Source organism: Pristis pectinata, chromosome 11 (assembly GCF_009764475.1).
Source record: "Pristis pectinata isolate sPriPec2 chromosome 11, sPriPec2.1.pri, whole genome shotgun sequence".
NCBI lineage: Eukaryota > Metazoa > Chordata > Chondrichthyes > Rhinopristiformes > Pristidae > Pristis > Pristis pectinata.
In genome coordinates this window covers 66287901-66303106 of record NC_067415.1, presented here as the reverse complement: position 1 = coordinate 66303106, position 15206 = coordinate 66287901, and positions in this window count along the sequence as shown.

Genomic DNA, 15206 nt, shown 5'->3' with positions numbered 1-15206 from the left:
TTTAAAGATTGTTTGCTCTCATCCAACCAACCTCCTTATTGTATTAACTGTTTTATTGCTTATTAGACGAGCAGCCACCAGCCATTAGTTCCAGTTCATTTATGACTGCAATTATGTAATGAAATCATTGACTACATTATCTGCAGCTGACTATCATCCATCGACAGTCATACAGAATTAATCCTGAAGTGCAAAGGATTTCCACACTTTCCAAACTTGAAATGAACAGTGGGTGGGGTGTTGTGTCAGGGAAAGAAACAGCATTTGGTTTTAATGGAGAATATGGAAACCGATGGCTGTTGAAATCAACTGCATTCTGTTATGCAAAGTATGTAAGGCAAAATGGAAGGAAGAAGGGAAAAAAGAGGACAAGATCTAAAGAAACCATGTGCATTGTTTCCTCCGGCATTATTCGTTACCTTGACTCTGCAGGTTGACATGATCACACTTTTGTCTAGATTGCAACAAGCACTCCTCCAGAAGTGGCCTCTTGATCATGATGAACTTATCCCATAGATCACCTGTTTGCTAGGAGTGTTAGTTAAAGATATCCTTATAAAGTGTTTAGAGAATTGGTCTAGCATTGTATTTTATCTGCATTGCCTCAGGTATTGGCTGAGAGAAGTGGGAGTTTGAACAGTGGTGGAAATATGAAATGCAGGGTGTATCAGCATCAGCAGAATGAGGTGAGGATAATGTGAGACAGTGATTGTCGGCAAATGAAGGTTAAGGGGGAGAAATGTGGTGGACAGCAGGAATACTAGAAAAGTGTGAACAGCAGAGAGAAACTTCCATCCCAGCATTCTGGCCTTTACATGTGCTCAACTTTCAGAGATGAAGAGCAATGTTCACCACATTGATCTGCTCAGTAGAAAGGGAGATGTTCATTTAATCCTTATCGTTATATAGCTCTTCCACTCAAAGGGAACTGCAGTAAATTCATTCAAATTTAGAACATAACTGTAAAGCAGCTTATTTGTAAATATTTCAAAACCTAACAGAAATCACAACACTTAACAGAGCTATTTATATGTTACCACCAACTTTGGGAACAAGAATAGTTCAGGACAAAAAATATATGTGAAAATCAAAAAAGGCAGATACTGAAAGTTTGAAATCAAAACAGAAAATGCTGGATACACTTAACAGTCAGGCAGCATTTATGGATAGAGAAATGCTTCAGGTCAGAGACCCCTCGATTCTTTCCATCATTTTCGACGTTTAATTTAAAAAAAAATGTCTTCAGCTAAATTATCACTTTTAATAAAGAAAACATAAAGGATTAAATCAGACTTTTACATAATCACTTCCAGCACAGCAACCTTACCTAGTTGACCAATAGAAGAAGAAATCATTAGATATATCACTTTTCTATATGTCAGCTAGAAATTTGATCTCATCATTGTAAACACAGACTATAAGGTTAATGATTTTCTATTAATATTCTCAAGTTTTGTGAGAAAATATTGCAGAAAGAAGGAACTGCTATTCAAAGCCTATTTCAGCGCAAGCCATCAGTTTATATTTGCAACAGATCATTGCCAAATTTTCAGCATTTAAGCATTCAGATCTTCTCATGCTGGTGAGCTTTGATTCTTTCTATTTAATGATATTGAATGTACAAACTAAGTACCACCTTTTAGCACCTGTCCTAAACTCAATGCTTGCCTGATAGGTGGGTAGATCGATAAGTTGGAAAGGAGGAAGGAAAGAAAAAATGGAATGTAAAGAAATTTTTAATTTTTATTCATATGACATCCTTAATGACCCCAGGAACCCGTGAAATTCTTGTAGTCACCATTATAATTTAGGAACTTAAGCAGACAGCTTGTCCACTAGAAAGTCCTACAAACAGCAATGTAATAATGGCGAGGTAACTTGTTCTAGTAATGTTGGTCAATTAATAAAAGAAATCAGAACATCTGGAAGAACTTGCTTAAAATGAAATAGTGTTGTGGGATCTTTTATGCCTACATGGAAAATCTGAAGGATCTTTATTTTAACACTTTGCTTGGATGCCCTCAAGACTGCAATGCATACAGCCTGTTATTTCTCCCAAGTACTTATCTTAGGTGCAGAATATCAATTCTCCACATCACCTACTTCCTGATCTGAAATTTCAAGTAGTCTCTGATTAATACAAAATAGTTGTTAAGTGTTCAACTTGTTATCAGTAAGAGAGCAAACTAAATAGTTTTATGAAGTTGAAATTCAAGCTGAGTATAATTGTTTTAGGAAAAAAATCACTCCATTGTAACTACTTTGTTTTAACTAATTTGTTTTAACTACTGCTGATAAATTAGTCTTCTTATGTCACAGAAATATTGTTATATGATTTGCCATAACATGGGGTTAATCAGTAATTCTCAGTAAGATCATGGTAAATGATTTAGAAGAATATAAATGTAGTATGGTGCCAATGTCTATCACACAGAAATCTCTTCTGCCATCCTTGGACAAACTTTCACTCAACTTAGCGTACCATAATTTCCAAATGTCTGAATGGTGCTGAGAAAAATTACTGTTTTCAGAATGAACAGAGTATGCACATATTCCTTTAGTATTTGAAAATGCATAATGCAGTCTGGATATATCCACATAATTGTTCAGTTCCCACTTTGAACTGAACCAAAACATCATTTTCAGCCTTTTAAGGATCCAATGTACAGCCTTTGTCAATCTAGATTGTACTTATTGGAATAAAATAAACTACAATTTTTGCACTTAGTTGAGCAAAATAAAATCTGACAGACTGAAAATAATTTTCCACAAGAAGATGCAATTTTAATTGTTTTTTTAAGAATAATTTGTAACATTTATGGTTATTTTGAGATCTATTTTAGCTTTGCAGGTTGAGTTCAAAATATTAATTTCCTCCACAGGACCTTATTTTACAGTCTACTGATTACTTCTTCAGAAATATATTTGCGGCTGTGCTCTTGCCTTGTGTTTGGCAAGTTAACACCGAAACACCCTGAATGGAAAATAGATTTTCAAGGACGAGTTCCTGCTCATGATCAATATCTGAAAGCAGAAAATGGTCGTACCAACAAGAAACAAAATACTCTCTTTGGCTTGAATTTAAGATGTTGAGCTTAAAAAAGGAATGGATTTATTCACTTCAATAAGAAAGCTTCTAAATTCCTAATGTGTGGAGCAGTGTAAAAGCTTTATTGATAGAATTGAAAGAAAATAATGTTATCGAGATATGAACAGATGGACAGACTGTAGATTTTTGGGATTGACCTGTGAATTATACCATATTATGGTATTTGAATATAAAATCTGTTAAGTGGTAGATATTGACTGGGAAATTTCGCTGTAGTGTATCGTGTTTATCAACACTTCCAGTGATGATGATTCACTTCTGAGCATAAATTGATTCACACTACTTTCTATATTAATTCATGCAGTAAGACATGTGTTTTGCACACATACCAAAAATGCACAATTAGGCAGTTAATGGTGGGATCCTTCATCATTTCCACCAACTGCAATGTGATCCCACCACCAGTCACATATTCCCCTCCGCACCCCTTCTGCTTTCCACAGGGACCACTTTCTCCTTGACTCCCTGGTTGAGTCATCCTCCTCACCCACCTGCCCCATCACTTGACATCTTCCCCTGCAACTGGAGGAGGTGGAACACTTGACCTAAACAGCCCTGCCAGGTCAGGCAAAGATTCACATGCACCTCCACCAACATCACCCACTGTATTTGGTGCTCTCTTAGTATGGCCTCTACATTAACGAGACCTAGTGTGGAATCGGTGAACATTTTGTGGAGAACCTGTTCTCTGTCCACAGTGGCCATCTTGAGCTACTGGTTGCATGTCACTTTAACTCCCCTTCCCATTCCCACACGGATCTATCTGCCCTTGTCCTTCTCCACTGCCACGGTGAAGCCACACATAAACTAGAAGAACAGCACTTCATATCCCACCTGGGTTGTCCACAGCCCAATGGTATGGACATTGAATTTTCCAATTTCAAGTCACCCACACCCCTGGAGCTCCTTTTTTTCTCCTTCTGACCAACCCAGGTTTTCACCCCCTTTTCCAACCCGCCGCAGCCCCCCCCCTTAGCCAGTCCTGTTCCCCTTTCCCACCTGGTTCCATTGCCCTGCCCATCATCCCTCCCTTACCTGGTTCCATTTATCACCTTCATTACTTATCAGACTCCAGCATCTGCAGCCTCTTGTTATTCTACTCACCACCTACCAGCCTCTGTGTCCACCTCCACCCACCCCTCCCCCACCTGCTCTCCTTTACTTTCTCTCCTTATTTGTCTCTACCTGTCACTCACCAGCTGCTGTCTCCCAACTCCACCCCTCCCCCTCCCCCACCTGGCTTCACCTGCCCATCACCCTCTCCTCACTTGGTTCCACCTATCACCTGCCAGCCCCTGTCTCAACCTCTCCCCTCAGTTCTTCACACTGGCTGTCTCCCTGCTACTCTCTCACTTCTGATGCAGGGAGTTGACCTGAGACATCGACTACACCTTTGCCTCCACAGATGCTGCCTGACACGCTGAGTTCATCCAGCAGTTTGTTTTGTTTTGCTCCAGATCGCAGCATCTGCAGCCTCTTGTGTCTCAATACTTACAGGTATTGCAAGAAGGGATTAAAAGTAGAGTGTTTGGAAAGAACTATGATCATTTTTGGAGAAAATAAAGTACCGGCAAGTACTGTTGCTCGGGTTTAGTCCTTCTCATGAAGTAATGTGTACTTTGGTTGTCAACAGTGCTGGCTTGCCAAAATGACATAAAGGAGGAAAAGGGACCCTGAAGACCAGGCCAAGTATTTTTTTTATTCATTCAAGGGATGTGGGCTTTGCAGGCTGAGCCAGCATTTAAGTGCCCATCTCTTATTGCTCTTGAGAAAGTGGTGGTGAGCTGCAGTACCCACAATGCTGTTAGGGAGGGAGTGCTAGGATTTTGTCTCAGCAACAGTGAAGGAACGGCGGTACATTTCCAAGTCAGGATGTTGTGTGGCTTGGAGGGCAACCTTCAGGCGGTGGTGTTCCCATGCTTCTAGCTGGTAGAAGTTGTGGGTTTAGAAGGTACTGCCTGAGGAGTTTTGGTGAATTGCTGCAGTGCATCCTGTAGATGGTACAAACTACATCAGTGGTGAATGGTTGTGGGTGGGGTGCCTATCAAGTGGGCTACTATATTCTGTTTGGTGTCAAGCTTCTTGAGTGTTGTTGAAGTTGCACTTAACCAAGCAAGTGGAGGGTGTTCCATCACACTCCTAACTAGCCTTGTAGATTGTGGATGGGCTTTGGGGAGCTGGGAGGCAACTTACTTGTCACAAGATTCCTAGCCACTGACCTGCTCTTGCAGCCACATTGTGTATGTGGCTACTCCAGTTCAGTTTTTGGTCAATGTTATTGATGGTGGGGGATTCAGTGATGGCAATTCCATTGAATGTCAGGGGCTTCTCTCATGCTGGCTGGAAGAAGAAATAAGTGGAGGTGGGGGCAATTGGCTCTGCTAGGAAGGCTTATTCAGCTGGAGTATTCTGGGAGCTAGCCCACCATTCTAAGGGAGGTTGTGTATGGAAACTGAAGTCCTGCAAGGAACTTGTCACCAACCTGCTGCAGACACAGTTGTAGTCGCAGAGCTGTGTAAGGCTGCTTTGTCTGTGGTATTTAAGATTATTATTTTCCATTGTCCTTGCAGGCAGAAGAAGAAGACATCTGAAAGATTTGCCAATTTAGATTGTGTCATTGAAAATGGGCAGGAATCAATTTTCTACTCCAGCAGAGAGGAATTCAAATGGTCTCTAACGGGCTTCTCTATTGGTGTAATGTCCACCATTAATGGCTTCAATCTATAACCCAAACACTTGCCAGAACTTTGCCAGAAAGGTTTCTCTTCCCTAATGTATAAATCAGATGAGATTACACTAAGAAGATACACATGTTTAAAACAAAGCACCTGGGTGTTCTTATATACTTTCACATTATAGCATAATCATGCACCATGCCAAACCAACATCTGTATGTTGGCGGAGAAGGGCTAGTCCCTGTATATCTGCTTTCTGATATCAATTGAGATCACAATCACAAGATCTGAATGCTCTTATAATCAGAGACATCTAGTCATCAGAAGTATAATGGAGACTAGCAAGGTATAAATTCCCAAATAGGTCCATTGGTGCTTTCCAATACACCCTGGAGAGCCTCTCTTACTTTGGCATTACTTGTTACATGCTGAGATACAGTCATTTTTCAGACCAATGTGATTCAAAATCTTACTGATGACAAATGTTGGCATTGCAGTGCTGTTGACATCATCTGGGAGTGTCACATGCCAAAGGAAAAGTGTTAGTGACACAAAATTTGCAGTGAAGAATGAGAGACAATTTTACCAATGGGTGCAAACAAAGCTGGCAATGTACACAGAATTGTTCTACTCTGTATGGATCCAATTTTAATTTGTGTGGACATATTTTGAAGCCATATCTTTTCACTCAGTCAAGATGAAGAACATATTCTTGCTGGTTAGTCCTTTTTCATCTAAGCATGGTGTCTGACTTCCATGCATCTTTGCCTGCTTTCTACACAATGAGTCCCCAGTGGATATCAACAAACTGGTGGCAAGTTGTTCAGTTGAAGTAGTGATTTCCTGGAAGGTTGGTCTTGAACAGCTCTGGGAAAAAAAATGGTTGGCCTCATATTGTAATACATCACCCTGACTAGCTGCTTGTTAGGCTGTTGGTTGCCAGGGAGTTGGTTGCCAGTTGGTTGCAAGGACTGTTGAAGTGGTAGTAACGAGGTGACAAATGGTATCATCCAGAAAAGATGGCTGATTTGTGCTCCAGTGAGATACTGCCATACCTCAGCAAATAAGGTAGAATTTTGGACAAGGGATTGCTGGAGTGCACGTCTCATAACTACACCAGCACTATGCTGTCAGCCCAAGGTCATCAGGGTTGAGGAATTTACTTGCACAGGATCTTCCTGAGGTGAGAATTAATAACAAGCTTGCTCAGGCTGATTCCCAGAAGGAATGCTGAAGCAGGCCTCATGGGCATTGTGAAGAACTAACTCTGCATGCTGTCCACACGTCACGTGCAATTATACGTTGTGGCACTACCTTCCAGGAATGAGTATGAGGCTGTCCAGACTCCTCCAGAGGCAGTTTGTCAGAAGCACAGAGAATCTGAAGATAAAATCACAGACATCATAAAACTTGCAGTGATTTTTCATTCTGCTTGATTTTTCATCAAAATCGAATCATATAGTACGCAAGAATATTGCACCTCTCCATCCAATATTTAGGCCAGGTGCCTTTTGGCTGATATGACACCCAAGTCATTGTAAAAAAATTCCTTGTAAAGGATTCTATATTAGAAAATAGAAATGGACATCCTCAGTGTCCCAGCCAATAATTAATAACATTTCTGAAACATATCAGGTCATTTCATATTGCTGTTTGTAGAAAATGATTGTACGGAAAACAGCAGCTGCATTTCCTGCATTACAACAAAAGTACTTTATTAACTAGAAATGAGCTGAGACACTCTTAAAGTGACATAAAATGTGCTAAATAAATGAATCTTCTGTTTCTTTCTTGTGCTTTCTGCTTGATGGAAGATTCTCCGACAGATGGTTTGGAAATTGGTTCAAGGCAACCTGTCGAAATCTGAAGCAGCTTGGTAAAATGTGCAAATGAGGCAAAGCTGAAACAACGTGGCCAAGAAGGTAAAGTCATTGTGAAGACAATAGGGTCTCTTCACTTGTGTGCAAGCTGGAGAAGGTGAAGTGAAGAGTCCTATTGTCTTTGCAGGAAAAGCATGGGAAAACAAGAGTGATGGGGCTAAAGCAGAATGGTAAATTCAAAGGGAAAAGGAGTGAACAGGAATCACAAGCTGGTAGCACTGATGAAGCAACAACACTTCTTCTTGCACTGCAGATTCTGAACCAATGTTGGTAAAATTGATTTGCGTCGCCGAAGTTCATGCAATGTTATGGCACAAAAAGAGGTCATTTGGCCTTTTATGCCCATGCCAGTGTTTTGAAAATTGCTCCATTTCACTCCCATACCCTGTAACCCTGTAACCCTGTAAATTAGCCCTCTCCTAATGCAAGTGTGGCTGTCTTTTTGAAAGTTCTTATCAAATGTGATTCCAATATTCTTTCAAGTAATTTATTAGTAATTAGTTTGAAAGAATTTCTATTTATTTTCCCAATTATCATCACACTTGCTGGAGGAATTTTTCACGTCTTTCTTGTTCTATCAAAGTTTCACATGACTGTAAGTATTTCTAATAGGTTTCCGCTTGACCTTTTCTGATCTGTGGAGAAAGATCCCAGTTTCCCCAATCACTCCACGTAACTGGTCCCTCATTCCATGTAACATCCTGGCGAACCTTCATGCACTTTTACACCATTCTTCTCCTTTCCTGCTGACTCATTAGTTTCAGCACCTGTCACACTTCAGAAGGGAAGAGGACATTCTGGTTCCCGAACAGCATTGGTGCATCAGAGAATCCAGGGCGCCTTGATGAAATCATTTTGGCTGCTTCTTCAAAACTTCCTTCTATTTGATCATTGAAAAGTGTACCTTCCTTTTAAGAGGCCTGTCTTAAAGGGAAGATGTACTTCTCCTTTAAAAAAAGTGCACCTTCCAGTCTATCCATGTGGTGACCTGTGTACAAGAGCTTGTCAATTACAGTAATGAGCCCTGACCACATAAATAAATCTGGATCTCCTGGACCAGGCAGACAAAGCTGCCTTTCACGTGGTGTCCACTGACATACTTTCCACACCAGAACCAAGCACTAATTGCAATAATTAACTCTTATATACATTCTTTTTGAATTTTTGCCGACTGTGGGAATAACTAGCAAACTAGCACTTTGAAAATTTCATTCCAAGTCACTTCAAAGATCCCTGTAAGGCTTTTGCTTATATGATTGATTTCAAGATCTGAAAAGAAGCAAGCTGATAAAAACAATAATCAAAGCCAGGCAAAATTTACATAACTGCTCATTTAATTCAAAAAGCTGCCAATCAGGTGCATATCTGAAGGAATCACACAGTGTCCGTGCTTGAGTGATGTCGATTTTCTCTCAAGCGAACTGCTCAACAATAACTGTCCTGTCTTCTCAACATTATGTTGAGCTGAGATGTAATTTTGGTGAGTGCAGCAAACTTTTACTTCTTGTACATCCCATCCTTAAATGAATTATGTACGAGCTGGCACCAAGTTAAAAACCAGACAAAATGTTGAATTGGGGAAAAAAATGATGGAATGGTCAAAGGAATATGCAGATAGATAAATAGTGATCATGTGCAAATTAACCTGGCAAAACAGGAAACTGGTTGATAGAAGAGCCATGGCAAAGCTCCTAAGTATGAAATGGATGGAGTATGAGATGCAAAATAAGGAACTGTAAAGTTTGACTAAATAAAACAAAAAAATGATCATATATTCAGGTCACCAGGTGGGAAGCAAAGGATAAAAATTTGAGTACCAAGAGAACAGATAATTGTCAGGAGTTTAGATTGTGTTATCAGGATGTGTAAAGCAGGATCAGAAAGGCAAATTCAAACAATGAATAAAAGGCTGCAAGATTGTATCAAGTGAGACAGTTTGGATTTTAAAAGTAAAACTGACAAAAACATAGCTAAAGAAGTGTTTGAACATTTCAAGTAAGAAGAAAGGAGTTTAACTATAAAGGCTAAGAACATGGTGGAATTACATTTTGCTTATAATAAGTAAGAGTTGAAGAGAAAATTGGATACCTGTTAGAGACGGCTGTAAAAATGAAAAATATTTATGAAATTATACTGGGTTCTTCTTGTAACTGTGCTGTGGAACTGCACACAAACATACTTAGGACATCAAGGGAACACATCTTCATTGTAGGAGCTGACTCTCCACACTGAAGCACAGTATGTACAATGTTGCCAAGTCAATTAAGTGATCAAGCTTCCTTAGATCACAGATACCTCATCAACCTTAAGTAACAGTCACACGTAATAGGTAATATTACCAAGTCACAAACCAATATAATGCACCCTACTGCTTGCTCTTTAAAATAAAAGAACGAACAAGCATCTCTGTATAGGTTGTAAGTTATTATATCAATAGTGAACTTGTAAGTTTAGTTACTTTTAAGGACACATGCACACATATGCAAATGATATTATTATAACATTGCAGATTCTGAAACCTCTTGTGACACCTTTTTGCCTCTGTCTCAACATCATCCTGGCTTGTTCTATACAGAACACACCCTCAGCATCTACTTATAACTCTGGTCATACTTTGGTTTATATGCACTGACATCTTGGCAGACACGCTTATTCCTTTGGATCCTTTCGGAGAGACCTGTGCACTAATGCATTCACTGCCTTTTTTCAAGATTATGAATTCACCTCTGCACTTCAGTTTGTACTCTGCTCCATATTTTTTCTTGTGCTGCTCCCCTCCGCTCCTCCTTTGAGGCTTTGTCTTAAGGATTTTATTTCTGCTTCTCCTTTGGTTTCTGTTTCTGCCAAAGTTAGTTCTGCCTTGTTTGAGCAGTTACACATTCAGCTGACTTACCAGTGGTATTCCAGCCTCTGTCTCTTTACAGTGATGTATGCACACAAGAAAAGTGGAGCAAGAATAGGCTACTTGGTCCTTCAAGTCTGCCCCACCATTCAATTTGATTATGGCTGATCTGACCCAGGCTTCAACTTCTCTTTTGGACCAGATCCACAGAGCCCTTTGCAGTCCTTGCAGTCTGGCACCCTGGACAACTGAGCCATCTTTTCTCCAAACTGTGCAGTGACTTCCATATGACTGCTTTGTTTGTCCCTACAATAGTTATCTAGGAGTCTGTGTGGCACACCTCTCCTCTAGTCACACCCTTTCATGATGTTGATTTGTGGTTTGTTTCTGGTGATCCCTGGCATTTTCCTTGTGTCTTTCTCCATTCTTCACAAAATTGTATTGAATCAGAGGCAGAGCAAATAGTTCTGGAGGGAAAATAAAGCTGTCAGTTTGCTCATTGTCTTTGTGTGCTTCACAGAATATGGAACTCATACACAATATGGCAGATCTCATCCAGTCCCTGCCCAACACTGTCTGCATCTGAGGGTAGTCTGCTACAATTATCACCAGCTCAACATTCTGAACAACAGTGCACCTTGTATCTCCTAGCATTCTCAATATTTCTCTTGAGCATGAGCATATTGCTCACGGATAGCAGGTCTTGGATAATGTCCCATCCTGCTATTGAGCAATCTGCTGCAGAATGAACACTCATTACAATAAAATGGTCATTTATCTTAGTGGTGGATTTAAATTTGCCTTCTCCTCTGTCACCATTTGTGACATAAATGCTAATTAGCATATATTCTTCATGTCTTCATTTACTTCTACTGTATTCATGGGGCCCTCTGCTTTGTCTACGTACTTGTTCTCCTGTACATGCGACATGGTCAGAAAGTAACTGTCAATATTTGTATTTTTTCTGCCTGCTTTTTTAAATTTGTCAAGCGATCGACATTTAACACAATTGTGGAAATGGCTTTTCTAAATGGACAAACCAACTTTGAGTGATTTTCCTATCAACAATAGAAGGGCCACTTTTTATCGGTGTTTCAGGTTCCCACGATTAGGTGGTTTCCTGCTGAAACTGCCTTAGGCACTCTTGTGACCAGGTTCTGATGAAGGAGGTATGGCTTATGCAATTATTACTGACCATTTATCCCACAGGTTCATACCTGCACCTTGAATTGGACAAAAATCTTCCACATTTTCCAATGCCATTTCCATCTAACTATCAATCCTACATGTCTTCTCCAAAGTAAGGACATGAGTGTTATAGAGTTTGGTTTGTGTCTAGTCCTCAGTCATCTAACACACTAATCCGTCCCTTAACAGTGGATCCAAGAACATTCCAACATTAATTCTCATGCTATATCCCTCAAACTCAGAATTTGATCTCCAATTGCCTCTCACAGTGTTATGTTTATGTTACAAGTACCAAATTTGTAAATTTGAAATGTTTTGATGGTGTGAGGTTGAAGTATGCATTCAACTTTACAACTAATTTATCAAGTGGAATGTCAAATGTACTTTGTAACACCTAAAAATTCACAAATATTGTAAAAGTGTCCCAGCCCACTAAATAATAATATAGCTTTATTTCACTTGCGATTCACTACATTTTGTTTCTCAACAATGTCACCCATGACTTCCACTTTGATGAACATATCCCAACATTCTAGCTTCACATGTCTTGTAATGTTTACCAAGCTTCCCAATGTACCCCGTTTGTATTATTTCAGCCATCTCACTTAAGAGTCCTTCTAAATATATCTCTTTTTATTTCAGAATTGAGGAATTAACTCCTCTAATTTTTCTTGAGTCACAATGCACTGGTCTCACTATCATGATATAGATTCTCAACGTTGGCATCCGTTCTTGTCACTGTTTAATGTATTGGGTTCTTCTTGTAATTGTACTATGAAGTATAACAGAAGCTTTCTCAGAACATCAAGGGAACATAGTTATTGTGGCAGTTAACTCTAAACTGAACCAAAGCATGGTACATACAATGTTCACTACATGACATAGATTCCTAAGGTGGCAACAAACCCACCAATCTTAAAGTAACAGAGTCACATAACCGTCACATACACCATAATGTCAAAGGAAATATGTCCTTGGGCACATGCCATGTATATAAGGCTGTTAAAAGAAGTCAAGGGGGACTCAGGAGAGAGTCAGGCTCTCGAAGCTGTGAAAATAGAAATACTTAACTGTGAAAATATTGCATTGGATTGGGAAATATTGTTCATTATTGTTCATAAGGAAAGAGAAAAATAAACCACTAACTACAGAATACAGAAATTTGCTTAATATTGGCAAAGTTTTTATTACACGCACAGAAATTTTAAGGCTGGGTGCAACATTAATCAGTTTTCATCTTGACAGCAGAGTGCAGAGTTTCAAACCAGATGTTCGGCTGCATATTTTCAACTCCAAGGCACTGGAAGCAAGTGCCTTGCTTTCAGAAAGAAAAAAGGTAAAATCTCCAATTTTAATTTAAGGTGCACAAGGGGTGAAAGAAATGCAGTGAGGATAGAATTGATGCAAATCCATCCCACACAGTGGGCAACAGGTTGGAGGGCCAATGAAATCAATTGATTTAGTTCACAGCCCCATTTCTGCTACAGTTCTGCTGGTTGTTATTTTACTCAAGGACTTCAATTAATGTCTCCAAAACCAATCAGAAAAAAGCAGGTTACTTATGAATTATTGCAAAACGATGTCTAGGATGGAGTCAGAGCCTGACACAGTTTGATCATTGTGCAATTGAAGTCTAATCCAACAGTCTACCTAATGAGTAAAACTTTGCAAATTTGGCTTCAGGCAATGACTAAATTGGCTGGAAGCACTAAATTGAAGGAGCCTCAACTGAAGGCACTCACATCACAGGGATCTGTGAGCTGCTGTGCTCAATATAGTTCCAAGGGATTTTTCAGTGTGCAGGTTTTTAGATTGGCATATTTCTTGTGATTATGTTCTCACAGCTAGAAGGCCATTTTTTCTTAAAAACTGTGGTCGAAGGAAAAACTGCAGGAAGAGTGGAAGCAACAACAATAACTACAATGGTCTCAAGAAAAACTTACGAGCAACAGGTGAACTGGTTTGAAGGCAGCAGATGAAGGGGCTGCTTGTTTTATGATTGAAATTCAAGTCGCCGTTCCCAACCTCCACGGCCCCAATCCTATCCCATTATTACTCAGACCACAAGTTCTATATGGTAAAAATCACCTTGACTGAAAGATATTGTAACTGGAGTCTGCACATCACAAGGCAGCTTTTTCTGACCTCTGCTTTGTCAGTGGCTATCAAGGCCACAATCAATTTTAGGATTTTGCATAAGCACCTTCCGTATCGATGCAAATGTATTAACCTCACTTCTCAGTCTGCATTGAACAGCTGCATCTGGTTGATCAACAAATTCTTTTTGACCGGATAAACTAAGATTTCAGCTTAGTCATGGATTCCAGAATAGGAAATGATATGAGTGGTAATTAATGCAGTCGTACCTTCAGCAAGAATACCCAACTCATGGTGAATCAAAATTGAATGAAGTTCCTATCTCAAGATTCTGTGGGGAATCAAGTATCAGTGTTAATCTTTTCAAACAGGTTGTGAACTGAAAGAAAAGGAAATCCTGGAGAAAATGTTTATATAAGTACAAGGCCTTCATCTGGACCTTGCAATGTGACAGTGTTACCATGTTACAAATCATCACATAAATAAAAAGATGGTTCCTAAGTGGCTAGGTCTGTCCTCAACAGCATTTTGCAAGTATAAACTTCAGGGCAAAAACATTAAGAAGTTTTATAATGCTGAGATTTTTGCTCCATCAAAGCACCTTTGTTGAGCTAACGACTGGAAATCAAACATTCCTATATCCAAAGTTCCATGGTCTCGCTGCATGCAAACAGGATGAATAGAGGCTTCATCAATCAAATTGTATCATTTCAGCTACTGTTGTCAGATTTGATTTTTGGAGGCCTCAGGGAAAACATTTTGAGAAGCAACTTAGGAGGAGATGTTCCACACTCTGAGTTGTTGTCAGAGTGAGCTCTGTCAAAGGTCATCTAAGTTTAAAGAGTAAACAATATTTAAAGTTCAAGAATAGTTTGCAAGTGAATTGCAGACAGAATTGACCATCTGTAGAGTTAGCATCACTCATCTCAATATGAAAAATCAAACAATCTGCTGGAGAAACTCAGTGGGTCGAGCAGCATCTGAAGGGGAACAGGAATAGTTGTCCTTTCCGGTCGAGACCCTGCATCAGGACCCTGCATTAATTCCTTTCCCCCACAGATGCTGCTCAACCTGCTGAGTTCCTCCAGCAGGTTGTTTGTTGCTCCAGATTCTAGCATCTACAGTCTCCTATGGTAACATAAGGAATGTTTCTCCAATTCAGGGGAATTTCATTCAGCCAGCCTCTTTCCAGCATGTTTGTTTCAGAGCCTGCAGCAACTACAGGTGATAATATTTTAATCTATCTTTGATATTTCATTATCACATCAGCAATTCCAACTTGATGCTTTCAGCAGCACAGGTTTCCAGATTTACCTGCACCTTTTCAAGTTCAAGTATTTTCTGGCCACTTGGGCACATTCAGTCTGATTCAACAGGGTGGCACAGTGATGCAGATAGTGGAGCTGTTGCCTCAC